Source organism: Gopherus flavomarginatus, chromosome 8 (assembly GCF_025201925.1).
Source record: "Gopherus flavomarginatus isolate rGopFla2 chromosome 8, rGopFla2.mat.asm, whole genome shotgun sequence".
NCBI classification, from domain to species: Eukaryota; Metazoa; Chordata; order Testudines; family Testudinidae; genus Gopherus; species Gopherus flavomarginatus.
Window position 1 is genome coordinate 94,930,248 of NC_066624.1, and position 17,242 is coordinate 94,947,489.

Sequence of the window (17,242 nt, forward strand, 5' to 3'; positions counted from 1 at the left end):
AGGTTTTTTACCTGAATTTACAACTGGATATTGACTTGGGTTCCACAAGAATAAGTAACTTGCACAAAGTCATGAATAAATCACCAACCAGTTCTCAATGATCTGACCACTAAACCATATATCTAGCTGCAGAGATTGCTATAATTAAGTATGTAAAAAAGTTTCTGTTATACACCTTTCCCCCACACATTGCATTTCTGAAAGTAACTTTTTAGACTGAAATTTCCATGGCATTGACAACACAAATGCTTCACTTCCCCCCCCCAAAAAAGTAACTGAAACAAATTTGATATTTAAACTTCAAATTTAATAGACAAAACATCAAAATATTGGTTTTAATTGAAATTTTCCATGAAAAATTGAAAACCAACTGTTTTTCATTTGAAAACTGAAAATTTGGAATGTCACTGTGAAGTGCCTCATGGGAGTTGAAGTTAGGGTGCCTCATATCTCAGTTTTTCTCTATCAGCTGGACTCCCTGGCTGGACCACATCCCCCAAGATGCATTGTGCTTTCCCCCACGTTGCTGAGCCACTACATGCATCATGTGTATCTTGGCAACTGTCCTAGAGCATTTCCTAAAGCATAGTTATCCAGTCAAGAAAGCTAAGGTAGATCACGATGAGACTGACTTCTATTTAATTGCAGTATATTAGGTAAGACTATTTTGTGGTAATGTGAGATGTAAGAGTGTCATAGTAGAGGCAGGTTTACAATTTCAGAGACCTCTTTTCCTACTAAAGCTCCATCCTCTGACTTGAAGGATCTTCAAGAAGCCTCTTCCTCTGTTCAGGGCCTTCTACAACAATAGCTTTGGCAAAAGGGCAGGATAACCAGTGCCCAGCAGGTTCTCTTCTCTTCATGCTATTGGTCTTTTCTCTGAGATCAAAGCAGAGCTCCCAACTTGGTCATTCCTGTTACATACATGCAATCTCTCTCTCCTACATAGCATGTGACTATGTCTTTTCTAACTTTAAAATGGATGACTTCACACATATGGCCTTTTTTCCCCTTTCTTCCTCCTTTGTTGCCCTTGATGTAGCTTCCTTCTTTCCCTCTCTATTCTAATCCACTAAGGCAGTGGAATACATCAGCCAATCAAAATGCAAAGCTTTATTATAAAGTTACTCTTGTTTACTTGATGGTTAATTACATATCCAACATAGTTTGAGACGATAACTGAAAGTTCGCTCCTTGTTAATATCAGTCAAGCAGATCCAATTGTAGTAGAATTATCAGTAAATCTGGATCTTTAGAAAATTGTTGTTGAAGTACTTGGAACAGCTGACAAAATAAAGTAGAAAGGGACTGGCAAATTCTTCAAAAACTAATTCTTCAAAATTAAAACTGCCTAAAGCTAATAATGGAGAGTACCGATTTGCACACACCAATTTGTGCCTAATAGTTTGTTAGAAATATTATGACTGATGCATTTTGCACTATATTGCTGTTAACTAGGATCTGGGTGTTTTTTTTCCCTCTGTTTGAACCCACACGGTTTACTGTTCGCTGTGGTGAGCAGAGCATAGATTTATCCTGTATTAAAAAAAAATCCTAGAGACATTTGAGTGGTTAGAGTTGGGAAATATGTTTTTAATTATCTAGTCTACTACTTTTGCCAAAGGAGAGCTGTACCCTTTCAGAATATTTCCAAGTGCTTTGTCCTAGTTAGTTTTAAATGCTTTTAAACACAGGGTCTTTACCACTTCGTTTTAGAAGACTATACCATGGTCTAACAGCTTTCTTCATTATGAAGTTTATCCTGAAAAATCAGTGTTAAAAACTTTTCGTTTTGTTAATTTCTATTCCACGAGTACTACTCCATGAGTACTACTCTAAATAATTCTATCTCCTCAAGGATGATTACAACTTCAAATACCTGAAAATTTGTGTCTTTATTTCAGCATGCTGTTGATTTAAAGGCCACTAAAGGTTTATGGGGGGCGGAGGAACCAAAATCTGAATCTGATAATTGCTGCAAGAATTAGTAGGGAAGCTTTTTTAATATGTGTATAAAGGCCTTTTATTAAAAATAAATGTAATTTAGGCTAATTTTTGTCTTATATAACATCTAGAGAGATTTTAATTTAATATAATTCTTTAATCTTGTAAATTAAAATGATCAATCTGTTTGAAAACTTGATTTGTGTGATGCAGCATATGAAAGCTGTACCAGAAAATAAAGTATTTTGTTGCCCTTGTAAATTATTCAGATATACCAAGATCAATAAACTTTGATGTGGCATTAAGAAGTTCCATTAAAAGTAAATCTGGTTAAGTAACCACAAAACTGTCTGCCTTCAGGGAATTATAAAGTTTTTTATGAAGTACTTCACATAAATAATCCATATTTTATTTATTTATTTTTATTTATGGACCAGCTCTATGAGACCGAGACACATTTTTAGTGGTAACCTACTGTATTTCTTTTGAAGACGTATACATGAATCATACTTTAAATTACAATATTTTAGGGCCAGACTCTGATTTAATGGCCTAAAATGCCATCTGTGCATTATAAAGTGCAAAGGACTGCTCGGTAAGTAACAATGCCTTAATATTCCCAGCCTAATACTTTTGAGAATCGTATTGATACTTTACTAGTACTATATATGATAGCTATCTCTTCTTTAGTGCTATTCATCTGTAGATCTTGGAGCACCTTATGAAGGAGATAAGTATAGATAAGGAAACAGAGGCACTGAAAAGTAAAGTGACTTGTGCAAGGTCACCTGAGTCCATGTCCTGTGCTTTATCCAGTAAGTTACACTGCCTTTGGCTATTAATATATAATGAGGTGGATATAATAAGCAAAACAGATCTTGCCTATTAGTCAATATACAAACATTCTTATTGTTCTACAATAATAGAGGCCTAGAGACCCCAGACACGAGTGGAATCTTGTGCTAGGAACTGTACAAAGGTGTTAAGAGGCAGCCCCTGCTCAAAAGAAATACAAAGATAGTTATAGGCAGAGAGGAGTGAAGTGATTTTTTTCCCCAGTAGGTCACAGAAAGTCAGTTGAGGACTCTCTATATATGGTTGTTGTATTGTTCCTTTTCCATGTTTCTTAAGACCTATGAGACTTAGACTGCAGTTCAGCAAAAGAACTTAAGCACAGGGGTAGTCTTGTTGATGTAAATGAAGACAAATCTTTTGCTCAATAAAAAGAACAGGAGTCCTTGTGGCACCTTAGTGACTAATAAATTTATTTGAGCATAAGCTTTCGTGGGCTACAGCCCACTTCAACGGATGCATAAGCTCGAACATACAGCAGCAAGATATTTATACATAGAAAGAACATGAAAAGGTGGAAGTAGCCATACCAACTGTAAGAGGCCAATCAGTTGAAATGAGCTGTCATCAGCAGGAGGAAAAAAAGCTTTTGAAGTGATAATTGAGATGACCCACAGAAGGTGTGAGGATACAGACTCCAAAGAGAGACTGGTGAACTTGAATTAATATGCAAATTAGATACAATTAACTTAGGTTTGAACAGAGACTAGGAATGGTTGGGCCATTACACTAATTGAACCTATTTCCCCATGTTAAGTATCTCCATGCCTTCTATGAGTCATCTCGATTATCACTTCAAAAGCTTTTTCTTCTCCTGCTGCTGATAGCTCATCTTAATTGATTGGCCTCTTACAGCTGGTATGACTATTTCCACCTTTTCATGTTCTCTCTATGTATAAATATCTTCTTGCTGTATGTTCCAGTCTATGCATCTGATGAAGTGGGTTGTAGCCCACGAAAGCTTATGCTCAAAAAAATTCTAAGTCTCTAAGGTGCCACATGTATTCCTGTTCTTTTTGCGGATACAGACTAACACAGCTGCTACTCTGAAACCTTTTGCCCAATGTTGCTTAAAGAGAACCTTAGTTATTTCTGATTTTGAGACGGTCACTAGCATACCCTGATGTCATAACTCAAAACAGCTATTTCCAACAGATGTCCTTTTGCATGGTGGGGAAACCCCTTTAGGGAGGTCCAGGCTGCAAGGAGATGTCCATCTCTGTTTAGCACTAGATGAATGGGAATCCCTCTCCTGGAGACAGGCAACTTAGGCACCTAAGATGTTCCTTATGAGAAGGACTATGTATTTGTCCATGGTGGAACAGTCATTGGGCCAGAGAGAGAGAGAGTGGCCCTGTAGCCCAGTGTTTATGGCACCCAGCTGCATCCAGCCTCTCTGCTCCAATCACTCTTTCATTATTTATCCATAGTGGAACAGCTTCAGCAGGAAAGACTGAGGGAGACATGCACTCATCAGCACATCCAATAGCAAGTGCTGAGCTCACTTTCCTCTGGCAGAGAGATGATATTTAATCTGGGTCACCCACATCCTATGTCCTCCTGCCAGATTTTGTTTGAGACCCAATCCAGTAGGTAGCATCTGAACACACCTATGGTATCAGGCCCCACAAGTGACTTAGGAAGATGAACAACTATCTTCCCCCGGTTTGTTGAATCACTCTAGGGCTTAGGCAGCAGACAGGCATTCAGAGGACTAGAGGGAGCAGCAGTATGCATGCCCAGAGGCAGAAGCATAGGTGCCTGGGGAACTTACCCTGAAAACTAACTCACCGGTGCCTCAAAGTGAAGCCAAAACTGGAACTTTGGCTAAACCTGAGATTTAGGTGCCTAAGTCTGGGGCTTAGGTACCTACGTAGCTGTGTGCCTCTTGGCCCCTGTGACATGGACTGTAACTAGACAGAAGAATATGAGCAGTAATCATAAGTGGCAATGTCTGAGTTGAGATGGGGTCGGGATTCTGCTCTGCAGAGTAAAATTTGGGCCTGATTGGAGTTAATGGCTCAACTGCCACAGACTTCAAATAGAGCCAGTATTTCACCCTGTATATAGTTTGGGAATGTTCAGGCCTGGTTTAGACTCACTGACTCCCAGAACAAAAACTAAGGAGTGGGCCCTCACCCGACTTCCCTTACCTGCTCACGCATTGGATTTCTGCCAAAGCTCGAACCCTGCCACACTTCAAATCCCTGAGTACGAGCTCGAGCCCTGCCATACTGCCCCCTAATGCCAGCCCTGTACACCTTGGTGATGTAGAAAGATGTAATGAAAGTGAAAGGAATTCAGATAAGAGGAATAAAAATGGTTGTTTATAGGGTGATTGACCCTGTTGATTAATTGTACTTATAATTTGTTAAGAAAAATGTTTGAGACCAAATTCAGCTGAATATATTTTCTCAAGAGAAAACAGTACAATATGAAAAGGAGATGTACATGCCTTCCTTCTGGGAAACAATTCTTATCTCACTGAATGTTACATAGAAGGTGTGCTTTGAATATATGCATTTAAACTAGCTACCTTTTTAGTAAGGTTTTACAAGTTAAAACTCTTTATATGTCATGAAAAGCTAGCCCGCCATTTCATAACTGTTCCTTAACTTGCTGTTTTCTTATCTCTACTTTGGATACTACATTCCAAAGTAGTTGCCTGTGATTATACCTCTACTAGAACATTGAATGAATGTATCTTGATTTTGACAGATGTCATACTTGCTGGTGCCTCAGCTGACTTCAGCTTTGCAAAATGTTGTGTTCTTCGCATGAGTGAACAAGAGTCAACATAATGCCATTCAAATACAAAGTTTTGCATGAACTTTATATATAAATAATATGGTGTGTAATATGTATAACATGTATTGGCCAACAATGCTTAGTTTAAAATTGCATAATTTGACCAAATGAAAAGAGGATAGCCATCTTCAAATCTTTAAAGTGTGTAAACACCAAACAGAGAAAATGTTCAGGGTCACCCAAAAGAGTAAAACTGCAAGTACTAAGATGAAACAGAGAAAAGGAAAATTTAGGTTGAATATCTGGAAAAACATCCTAACAAGGAGATTTATATGGCTGCACAGAGAAGTGAAATCTCTCAGAGGTAATGGTGGAAATCCTTCACAAGAGTCATTTTAAAACTAAACTGAACAAAACACTCCATATACCGCAGGGCACTTCCTGTTTTGGCAGGGGTGGACAAATTACTTTAGTCTTTTCCATCTCTTTTTTCTTTAGGTCATTTTATGCTGCTCATATTTACAGCACAGCTAGAAACATCTTTCTGATCTCTCAGCCATATTTATACAACTGTTTCCTTTGCCCCTTCATAGTGCATACTACAGAAACAAAAATGATAGAGATGCTCACTTTTTCCACTTCACATGGGTATAATATGTTCCATAAACTGATAATCAAGAAGGTGGTACTCTAAACAGAGAAGAATTACATTTTTTGTACTTTGCATCAGTATGTGATTTATTTATGATTATTAATTTGTGAAGCAGCTACAGTGTATGTATCATCAAACTTAAATGTAACATTTTAAGTATCTATGGTTAGAGATAGTCAAAAGGCATGAAGTCTGAATGTGGGAGGTGTGTCTAATAATTCTATTTAGGACAGAAGAGGGGAGTAGAGGGAGGGCTTGTGACTACTGAAAGGCACAGTTTTAAAATCCTATGAAAGCATCAGCAGAACCCATTCATAAATTCATATAATCCCTGTAGTCTCTGTTTCTCAGAAAGGTTCTGTATGGCTGAGGTATCAATCTAGCATTTGGATGTGTAGCCACACATTACTACTCGTCTTGCAAAATAAGTGACTGAGTATGCATTCAGTATGTATCTGGCACAGGATGAAGCCTTTGTTCATGTATTACTTTAAAGCTGTATTTCATAAGGAGTCATAAGAGCTGTGAGACTTGGTTAAGGAAGCTGAAATGATTCACTCTAATTACTTGTGTAAGAAAAAGGGAGGGGAGAAATGTAATTTCTGGCTCTTGTGTCAGAATGACAATATTGCTGGATGGAATCAACAGTCCAGCTCCTTCTCTCAGACTATCAATTACTAATGCCTAAATAAATGCTCAATAGTGGAGCTCTTAAGTATTATCAAACCTTTGTTTTACAACTTACTCCTTTGGTTTTTATCATGAGGAGCTGTCATAAACAGATAGCTAAGGGTTAATGTCTCTTTCACCTGAAGCACCTGACCAGAGGACCAATCAGGAAACCGGATTTTTTCAACTTTGGGTGGAGGGAATTGAGTGTCTTTGTCTTTGTTTTTCTGGCTGCCTGCTTTTCTCTGAGCTTTGGAGAAGTAGTTCTACTTTCTAGTCTTCTGTTTCTAAGTGTAAGGACTAAGAGATCAGATAGTAAGTTCTATGGTTTCTTTTCTTTGGTATTTGCATGAATATAAGTGCTGGAGTGCTTTGATTTGTATTCTTTTTGAATAAGGCTGTTTATTCAATATTCTTTTAAGCAATCGACCCTGTGTTGTATCATCTAATACAGAGAGAACATTTGTACTTATTTTTCTTTCTTTTTATATAAAGCTTTCTTTTAAGACCTGTTGGAGTTTTTCTTTACTTCAGGGAAATTGAGTCTGTACTCACCAGGGAATTGGTGGGAGGAAGGAATCGGGGAGATTTGTGTGTTGGATTGCTAGCCTGACTTTGCATTCCTCTGGGGGAATAGGAAAGTACTTTTTGTTTCCAGGATTGGGAACAGAGAGGGAGATTCACTCTGTTTGGATTCACAGAGCTTGTGTCTGTGTATCTCTCCAGGAGCACCTGGAGGGGGGAAGGGAAAAAGGATTATTTCCCTTTGTTGTGAGACTCAAGGGATTTGGGTCTTGGGGTCCCCAGGGAAGGTTTTTCAGAGGGACCAGAGTGCCCCAAAACACTCTAATTTTTTGGGTGGTGGCAGCAGGTACCAGGTCCAAGCTGGTAACTAAGCTTGGAGGTTTTCATGCTAACCCCCATATTTTGGACGCTAAGGTCCAAATCTGGGACTAAGGTTATTACATGGTGTGCAGCTGGTGGGACTAGAATCCAGAAGCCAGTAGAAATATTATATTTTTCTTTTCTCTGCTAAGGGCTTTTTAGCAGAGAGAAGCAGTTGGTTTTTTAAGGGAACCAGAGAGAATTTTTTTTTCTGCTCTCTCTGGCAGTTTGTGGCTTGCATGTTAAGGGTCTTTTGTCATGCAATAGCCCTCCCATTAGGAGTCAAGTACCAGCACTTATAGGCATGCAAATAAAGTGGTTTTTCTGGTTTCCCTTCATTGAACATTAGCTAGAGAGAGAAAAGGAAAATTAGCTAAAGGCACTGTTGCTAGGCAGACTTCAGGAGGCAACAGAGAACCTGCAGTGCAGAAGATAAACACCGGAGGGCACCCCAACACAAGAAAACAGGAATCATGACTTCTAAGGCAAAAATTGAGGCCCAAGAGCAAGTCAGAGAAGCTGAACACAGGCGACAACTGGAAATAAAACAAACAGAGATGGAAATAAGAGAAAGAGAAAGAGAGGCGGCCCACCGCCGAGAAATGGAAAAGCACCAAAAAGAAATGGAAAAACAACAAAAAGAGAATGAAGAGAAGGAAAAACAGAGAAAACATGAACTGGAGTTGGCAAAAGCTGGGCTGCATGTGCCAGCCAACCCTAACAACCCGGCGCCAAATATTGCTCCACAGCACAGGAAATTTCCCACCTACAAGGCAGGTGATGACACCGAGGCCTTCTTGGAAAATTTTGAAAGAGCCTGTCTTGGGTACAGCATTCCGAAGACCAGTACATGGTAGAATTGAGGTCACAGCTCAGTGGACCTTTAGCAGAGGTGGCAGCTGAAATGCCTAAGCACCAAATGAATGACTATAAACTTTTTCTAACCAAGGCCAGATACAGGATGGGGATAACCCCAGATCATGCCCGTCGGCGTTTCAGAAACCAAAAGTGGAAACCAGAGGAGTCATTTCCCAAACACGCCTACTACATTGCAAAAAACTATGAGGCCTGGCTAACAGGAAACAACATTCAAACCTTGGAAGAACTGAACCTCCTCATACAAATGGAGCAGTTCTTGGATGGTGTTCCTGAAGACATCACACGGTACATACAAGATGGACACCCCAAGAATATCGCTGAGGCGGGGGAGATTGGAGCCAAATGGATGGAACTGGCAGAAAGCAAAAAAGCTACTGTCAAGGGGAACGATTACCCCAGGGGGCACACAGACCATAAACCCTACCACCGAGGACAGCCAAAGACCCCACATACCACCCAAGTAAAGCCACAGATACCCTACCCTTCAACCTCACCAGTCTCCAGTAACTCACCTCGGCCCAGTGACCCATCAGATGGAAGATGCTTTAAGTGTAATGAACTGGGACATATCAAGGCCAAGTGTCCCAAGAACACCATGCGAGTGCAATTCATTACACCACCATCACACCAAAGATCCCCAGGCCCGGATGCCTCTCAAATACCCTTGGAGCGAAGGGAAAATTTGAGAGTGGGCGGAAAAAAGGTTACTGCGTGGAGAGACACGGGGGCACAAGTGTCAGCTATCCACCAATCCTTCGTTGACCCCAAATTCATCAACCCAAAGGCCAAAGTTACAATTTACCCCTTCATGTCACAAGCTGTAGACTTGCCTACAGCTCAACTGCCTGTCCAGTACAAAGGCTGGTCAGGAATGTGGACTTTTGCAGTCTATGACAATTATCCTATCCCCATGCTACTGGGGGAAGACTTGGCCAACCAGGTGAGGCGGGCCAAGAGAGTGGGAATGGTTACACGTAGCCAAACCAGGCAAGCTTCCAGACCCATTCCTGTTCCTGAGCCGTCCACAGAGGCCCCGTCTGTGTTACCAGAGACCCAGACAGAGGTAGTGGACCCGGATTCCATGCCAACCACTGAAACAGCCACAGCACCTCCAGTCCCAGGCCCGGAACTGGAACAGCAACCAGCACCAGCAAGTGCAACCACATCTTCAAACTCAACGCCAGAGGGCGCCAGCGAGCCAGAACTGGCAGAAGCAAAAGACAGCCATACCCAAAAGGCTCAGCCAGAGCCTGAAATGCCCTCAGGTGCACCAGCGGAGAGCGGTTCACCAGCAACGGAAACAACCCCATCACCTACATCGCTTCCAGAGGGACCAAGCCCAAGTCCACAGTCTGAGAAAGAACTGGTGACCCCAGCCTCAAGGGAACAGTTCCAGACTGAGCAGGAAGCAGATGACAGCCTTCAGAAAGCTTGGGCGGCGGCACGGAGCACCCCACCGCCTCTCAGCTCTTCTAATCGATCCCGGTTTGTTATAGACCAAGGACTTTTATACAAGGAAATTCTTTCTGGTGGACACCGGGAAGAATGGCAGCCGCAAAAACAGTTGGTGGTTCCAACTAAGTACCGGGGGAAGCTCTTAAGCTTAGCCCATGATCATCCCAGTGGCCATGCTGGGGTGAACAGAACCAAGGACCGGTTGGGGAAGTCCTTCCACTGGGAGGGGATGGGCAAGGACGTTGCCAAGTATGTCCGGTCTTGTGAGGTATGCCAAAGAGTGGGAAAGCCTCAAGACCAGGTCAAGGCCCCTCTCCAGCCACTCCCCATAATTGAGGTCCCATTTCAGCGAGTAGCTGTGGATATTCTGGGCCCTTTCCCAAAAAAGACGCCCAGAGGAAAGCAGTACGTACTGACTTTAGTGGACTTTGCTACCCGATGGCCAGAAGCAGTCGCTCTAGGCAACACCAGGGCTAACACTGTGTGCCTGGCCCTAACAGACATCTTTGCCAGGGTAGGTTGGCCCTCTGACATCCTTACAGATTCAGGGTCTAATTTCCTGGCAGGGACCATGGAAAAACTGTGGGAAACTCATGGGGTGAATCACTTGGTTGCCACCCCGTACCACCATCAAACCAATGGCCTGGTGGAAAGGTTCAATGGAACTTTGGGGGCCATGATACGAAAATTCATCAACGAATTCTCCAATAATTGGGACCTAGTGTTGCAGCAGTTGCTGTTTGCCTACAGGGCTGTACCACATCCCAGTTTAGGGTTTTCACCATTTGAACTTGTGTATGGTCACGAGGTTAAGGGGCCATTACAGTTGGTAAAGCAGCAATGGGAGGGGTTTACGCCTTCTCCAGGAACTAACATTCTGGACTTTGTAAGCAACCTACAAAGCACCCTCCGACACTCTTTAGCCCTTGCTAGAGAGAATCTAAAGGATGCTCAGGAAGAGCAAAAGGCCTGGTATGACAGACATGCCAGAGATCGGTCCTTCAAGGTAGGAGACCAGGTTATGGTCTTGAAGGCGCAACAGGCCCATAAGATGGAAGCATCATGGGAAGGGCCCTTCACGGTCCAAGAGCGCCTGGGAGCTGTAAACTACCTCATAGCATTTCCCAATTCCTCACTAAAGCCTAAAGTGTACCATGTTAATTCTCTCAAGCCTTTCTATTCCAGAGACTTACAGGTTTGTCAGTTTACAGTCCAGGGAGATGATGCTGAGTGGCCTGACGGTGTCTACTACGACGGGAAAAAAGACGGTGGCGTGGAAGAGGTCAACCTCTCAACCACCCTGGAACGTCTGCAGCGGCAACAAATCAAGGAGCTGTGCACTAGCTTCGCCCCACTGTTCTCAGCCACCCCAGGACGGACTGAACGGGCATACCACTCCATTGATACAGGTAATGCTCACCCAATCAGAACCCCACCCTACCGAGTGTCTCCTCATGCCCAAGCCGCTATAGAACGGGAGATCCAGAACATGCTACAGATGGGTATAATCCGCTCATCTACCAGTGCATGGGCATCTCCAGTGGTTCTGGTACCCAAACCAGATGGGGAAATACGCTTTTGCGTGGACTACCGTAAGCTAAATGCTGTAACTCGTCCGGACAACTATCCAATGCCACGTACCGATGAGCTATTGGAGAAGTTGGGACGTGCCCAGTTCATCTCTACAATAGACTTAACCAAGGGGTACTGGCAAGTACCGCTAGATGAACCTGCCAAGAAGAGGTCAGCATTCGTCACCCATGCGGGGGTGTATGAATTCAATGTCCTTCCTTTCGGCCTTCGAAATGCACCCGCAACCTTCCAGAGGCTGGTAGATGGTCTACTAGCTGGACTGGGAGAATTTGCAGTTGCCTACCTCGATGATGTGGCCATTTTTTCAGACTCCTGGCCCGAACACCTACTACACCTGGAAAAGGTCTTTGAGCGCATCAGGCAGGCAGGACTAACTGTTAAGGCCAAAAAGTGTCAAATAGGCCAAAACAGAGTGACTTACCTGGGGCACCAGGTGGGTCGAGGAACCATAAACCCCCTACAGGCCAAGGTGGATGCTATCCAAAAGTGGCCTGTCCCAAGGTCAAAGAAACAGGTCCAATCCTTCTTAGGCTTGGCCGGATACTACAGGCGATTTGTACCACACTACAGCCAAATCGCTGCCCCACTGACCGACCTGACCAAAAAGACCCAGCCAAATGCAGTTAAGTGGACTGATGAGTGTCAAAAGGCCTTTACCCAACTTAAGGCAACGCTAATGTCTAACCCTGTGCTCAGGGCCCCGGATTTTGACAAGCCATTCCTAGTAACCACAGATGCATCTGAGCGTGGTATAGGAGCAGTGCTCATGCAGGAAGCAACAGATCACAACTTCCATCCTGTCGTGTTTCTCAGCAAGAAACTGTCTGAGAGGGAAAGTCACTGGTCAGTCAGTGAAAAGGAATGCTATGCCATTGTGTACGCCCTGGAAAAGCTACGCCCATATGTTTGGGGACGGCGGTTCCAACTACAAACTGACCATGCTGCACTACAGTGGCTTCATACTGCCAAGGGGAACAACAAGAAACTTCTTCGTTGGAGTTTAGCTCTCCAAGATTTTGATTTTGAAATTCAACACATCACAGGAGCTTCTAACAAAGTAGCTGATGCACTCTCCCATGAGAGTTTCCCAGAATTCAGTAGTTAAAAAGTGTTCTTAAAATGTAGAAGTCTGTTAGTTATATACTTAGGAGTATATGTAAAGGTCTATGTGTTGTATTAATCTGTTTATTTTCAAGTTCTAGAAGGAAATCGCCGCCAGTGAGCTTCCCCACTGTCTGCAATTTGGGGGGCGTGTCATAAACAGATAGCTAAGGGTTAATGTCTCTTTCACCTGAAGCACCTGACCAGAGGACCAATCAGGAAACCGGATTTTTTCAACTTTGGGTGGAGGGAATTGAGTGTCTTTGTCTTTGTTTTTCTGGCTGCCTGCTTTTCTCTGAGCTTTGGAGAAGTAGTTCTACTTTCTAGTCTTCTGTTTCTAAGTGTAAGGACTAAGAGATCAGATAGTAAGTTCTATGGTTTCTTTTCTTTGGTATTTGCATGAATATAAGTGCTGAAGTGCTTTGATTTGTATTCTTTTTGAATAAGGCTGTTTATTCAATATTCTTTTAAGCAATCGACCCTGTGTTGTATCATCTAATACAGAGAGAACATTTGTACTTATTTTTCTTTCTTTTTATATAAAGCTTTCTTTTAAGACCTGTTGGAGTTTTTCTTTACTTCAGGGAAATTGAGTCTGTACTCACCAGGGAATTGGTGGGAGGAAGGAATCGGGGAGATTTGTGTGTTGGATTGCTAGCCTGACTTTGCATTCCTCTGGGGGAATAGGAAAGTACTTTTTGTTTCCAGGATTGGGAACAGAGAGGGAGATTCACTCTGTTTGGATTCACAGAGCTTGTGTCTGTGTATCTCTCCAGGAGCACCTGGAGGGGGGAAGGGAAAAAGGATTATTTCCCTTTGTTGTGAGACTCAAGGGATTTGGGTCTTGGGGTCCCCAGGGAAGGTTTTTCAGAGGGACCAGAGTGCCCCAAAACACTCTAATTTTTTGGGTGGTGGCAGCAGGTACCAGGTCCAAGCTGGTAACTAAGCTTGGAGGTTTTCATGCTAACCCCCATATTTTGGACGCTAAGGTCCAAATCTGGGACTAAGGTTATTACAGGAGCTTCTACAGATAGGGACAAGGTTTAACATTTTTTGCTCGCTTTCACAGTTTTAATTGGCTTGCTGAGGAACAGAGGCCACCTGACCCAAATAGCTGAGCCCTCTCAGACAAATCTTGGGTATTTCCCTCTTTCCAACTTACCCACTCAAAGTAATTGGAGAGGGAAGAACTCTTGCTCACCCGATCTTCAGATATTGTACTCTTCAGAGACCCACAAGTCCAAGCTACAATCCTGAGGGTTCTTTTTAATTTCTTTGAAGCAGCTTCCTGAGTACTACAGCTGACCTGTATACATCCCACTACACATCTTTTACAAGTGCATCCAACCATCCTTTATAAGGACCACTGGGATTTATTCTAGTACAGAAAGTGGAGCATAGTGTCTCTGGCCCATAGAGCTCTGAATGGCTTGCCTACCTTGTCTCAGACACATTGTTGACTGATAAGACACACAACAAGCAGGATTTTTTCTTTTATTATTTATTAGCTCAGTTGTTCACTTAAGTAAGGTATTACACTCTTCTTAAGGACTCATTTTACCCACTCTGTCAGTAAATAGGCAGCTTTTAACCGGAAAGGGTTACAGCTTTAGTCTTTGGAGCCTTTTAAGTCTATTGGATAGCTATGCAATTAGGAGTACAGTTATCTGTAGGAACAATCCTTATGAAAACCTGTACTGGGCATTTGTTGAGCTTTAAATATCTCAATGTACCATTTTCACAAAATATCTAAACTGATTAGTCTGTTATAGTTTCTGAACTCGAGAAATTGTTCTCTTATCAATAAGGAGGCAGAATGATTCCTATTAACAGGTAAAATTCAGTTAAGCATGAATATCAGTGGAAGAACATGTATCCTAGATGTAGTGTGTAAAGTGGAACAATGAGATCAAAAGAATGGGTTATACTGTTTGTTTTTTATTTCTGTATATTTCTGCAACTCAGGTAGGACCAAATCTATTCTGTTTCTTAAATCTTGCAAAACAATTTGAGCACTAGTGTCACTGTAGAACACTCTTGACCCATTTTTTTCAGGCAGTTCATTTTTTTTCTATAATACGTTATTAGAGCAACTTTCAAAAGTGATATATTCTACAAGTATGGTATTGTCCAGAAGTAAATTCAGAGCAATGCAGAAGGATCAATGCTTTTTCAGCCCTGAAGAGAATAGTGGTATTAAATCACCTTTGGCCTCATAACATCAGATACAAAAAGCACAGAGCCTGCTCTACTAACTCCACATTCTTCTTGTGCTATAGATTTACCATATATATTATTTATCAGCAGTCTACTACAATGCATTGTAATTACATAAATTACAGGAATTGTGTAAAATATGGGCCTAATATTCATTTGGTATAAATTGGCATAATTCCATTGGTTTCCATAAAGTTACTGTGATTTCTACCATCTGAGGATCTGGTCCTATTTCTTCATATTTAGACTAAAATATGCTATTGCTATTGCTTTAGAGAAGAGTCAAGAAAGGACACACACACACACACACACACACACACACACACACACACACACACACACACATATATAAATGGAGGGCCCTCATCTAAATTATCTGAGCCAACAGCAGAATTAGCTTACCATGTCAATAATAGGAAAGAATACACTTGAACTATTCATACACATTGCTGGGGTCTAAATGAATTGTAACCTCTTGGGGGGGAAGACATAAGTCTCATTGTGTACAACTCCATGAAAACCGCAGGCTAGTATGAAGTAGCAAGTGAAAAAGTGAGGCTATAAAGAATATGATGGACAGCAGGAGAGACTGGGAGGTCTCCCTTGGCTTTTATTCCCCCCATATCATCTCAGACAAGAGACATCACAGTCCCTACTTCTGTTGTTACCTCATCTCAAAAAAGATGTATTGTCATTGGAAAAGGTTCAGAAAAAGGCAGCAAAAATGACTGGGGGTATGGAATGGCTTCATATGAGGAAAGATTAATAACACTGGGACTCTTCAGCTTGGTAAAGGGATGACTAAGGGGGATATGATAGGTCTATAAAATCATGACTGGTGTAGAGAAAGTAAATAAGGAAGTGTTTACTCCTTCTCATAACACAAGACCTACAGGTCACTAAATGAAATTAATAGATAGCAGGTATAAAACAAACATGAGTTTTTTTCACACCACACATGGTCAACCTATGGAACTTCTTGACAGGGGATGTTGTGAAGGCCAATACTATTAAAGGGTTCAAAAGAGAACTAGATAACTTCTTGGAGGATAGGTCCATCAATGGCTATTAGCCAGGATGGGCAGAGATGGTGTCCTTAGCCTCTGTTTGCCAGAAGCTGGGAATGGGTGACATGGGATGAATCACTTGATTATCTGTTCTGTTCATTCCCTCTGGGGAACCTGGCATTGGCCACTGTCGGAAGACAGGATATTGGGCTAGATGAACCTTTGGTCTGACCCAGTATTGCCATTCTTATGTTCTTATATATACTCCTAAAATATGTTTTATATATCAACATTTTCCAGAAATAGGATAAGAATTGAAGCATATCTCAAAAATGACACTGCAACATGTAGTAGAAAAGATTGAAAACTTAGGACTGTTCAGAGAAAAATAAATACAAGAAGAATTACAGAGGTATGTATAATAATGAATGGTGTATAGAAAAGGTTAAACACATGTTCCTCTTCATTCTTTCTTGTAATACACAAATAAAGGGACACTGAATGAAGTGAAATGGTAAATATTTTGAATAGAAATAAAAGGAAATAATTATGCATTGCATAAATTAACCTCCAGAACTGATTTCCATAAGATAGCATTAAGAGCAATACCTTAGTAGGATTGCATTCATATGACTAACAAGAAGATCCAGAGTTAGATAACCTAAGAACTTCCTGTATGGGCAGTTTTATTCTATTAAGGGTTTTCTTACATCTTTTACTGGTCATTGTCAAAGACAGGATACCAGAATAAATAATCCATCAGGTTTGATGCAGGACAGCAATTACTATGTTCCTAATAACTGAGAAGGACAGACTGTGTTCCGAGTACAATTCTGGAAAATTGTAAATGTTAATTTCAACTCTTTTTTTCTAAATTATACCTATAATATACCTGAATTTCATCCAGTCTTTTGGAGATATCCAAATCTGTGGCCCAAATGGTCTAAAAGTTGAACTCAATTTTATGGGAAAAATTGTGCCTACAAAATTTGTGCCCATGCTTGTACTTGTAACTCCACAATCTGCGTACTTGCACTCCAAACAACTTGCACTCCTAAAATGTTTAACAGTGTCAGTAAGTAACCACTGGAAGAATTTACCAAGAGTTGTGGTGGCTTCTCCATTACGGACCATTTTTAAAACAAGAGGCATTTTGAGGGGGGAAGTTCGGTGGCCTGTTATACAGGAAGCCAGGCAGGCTGATTGCAATTGTTCATTCTGGCCTTGGAAACTATGAATC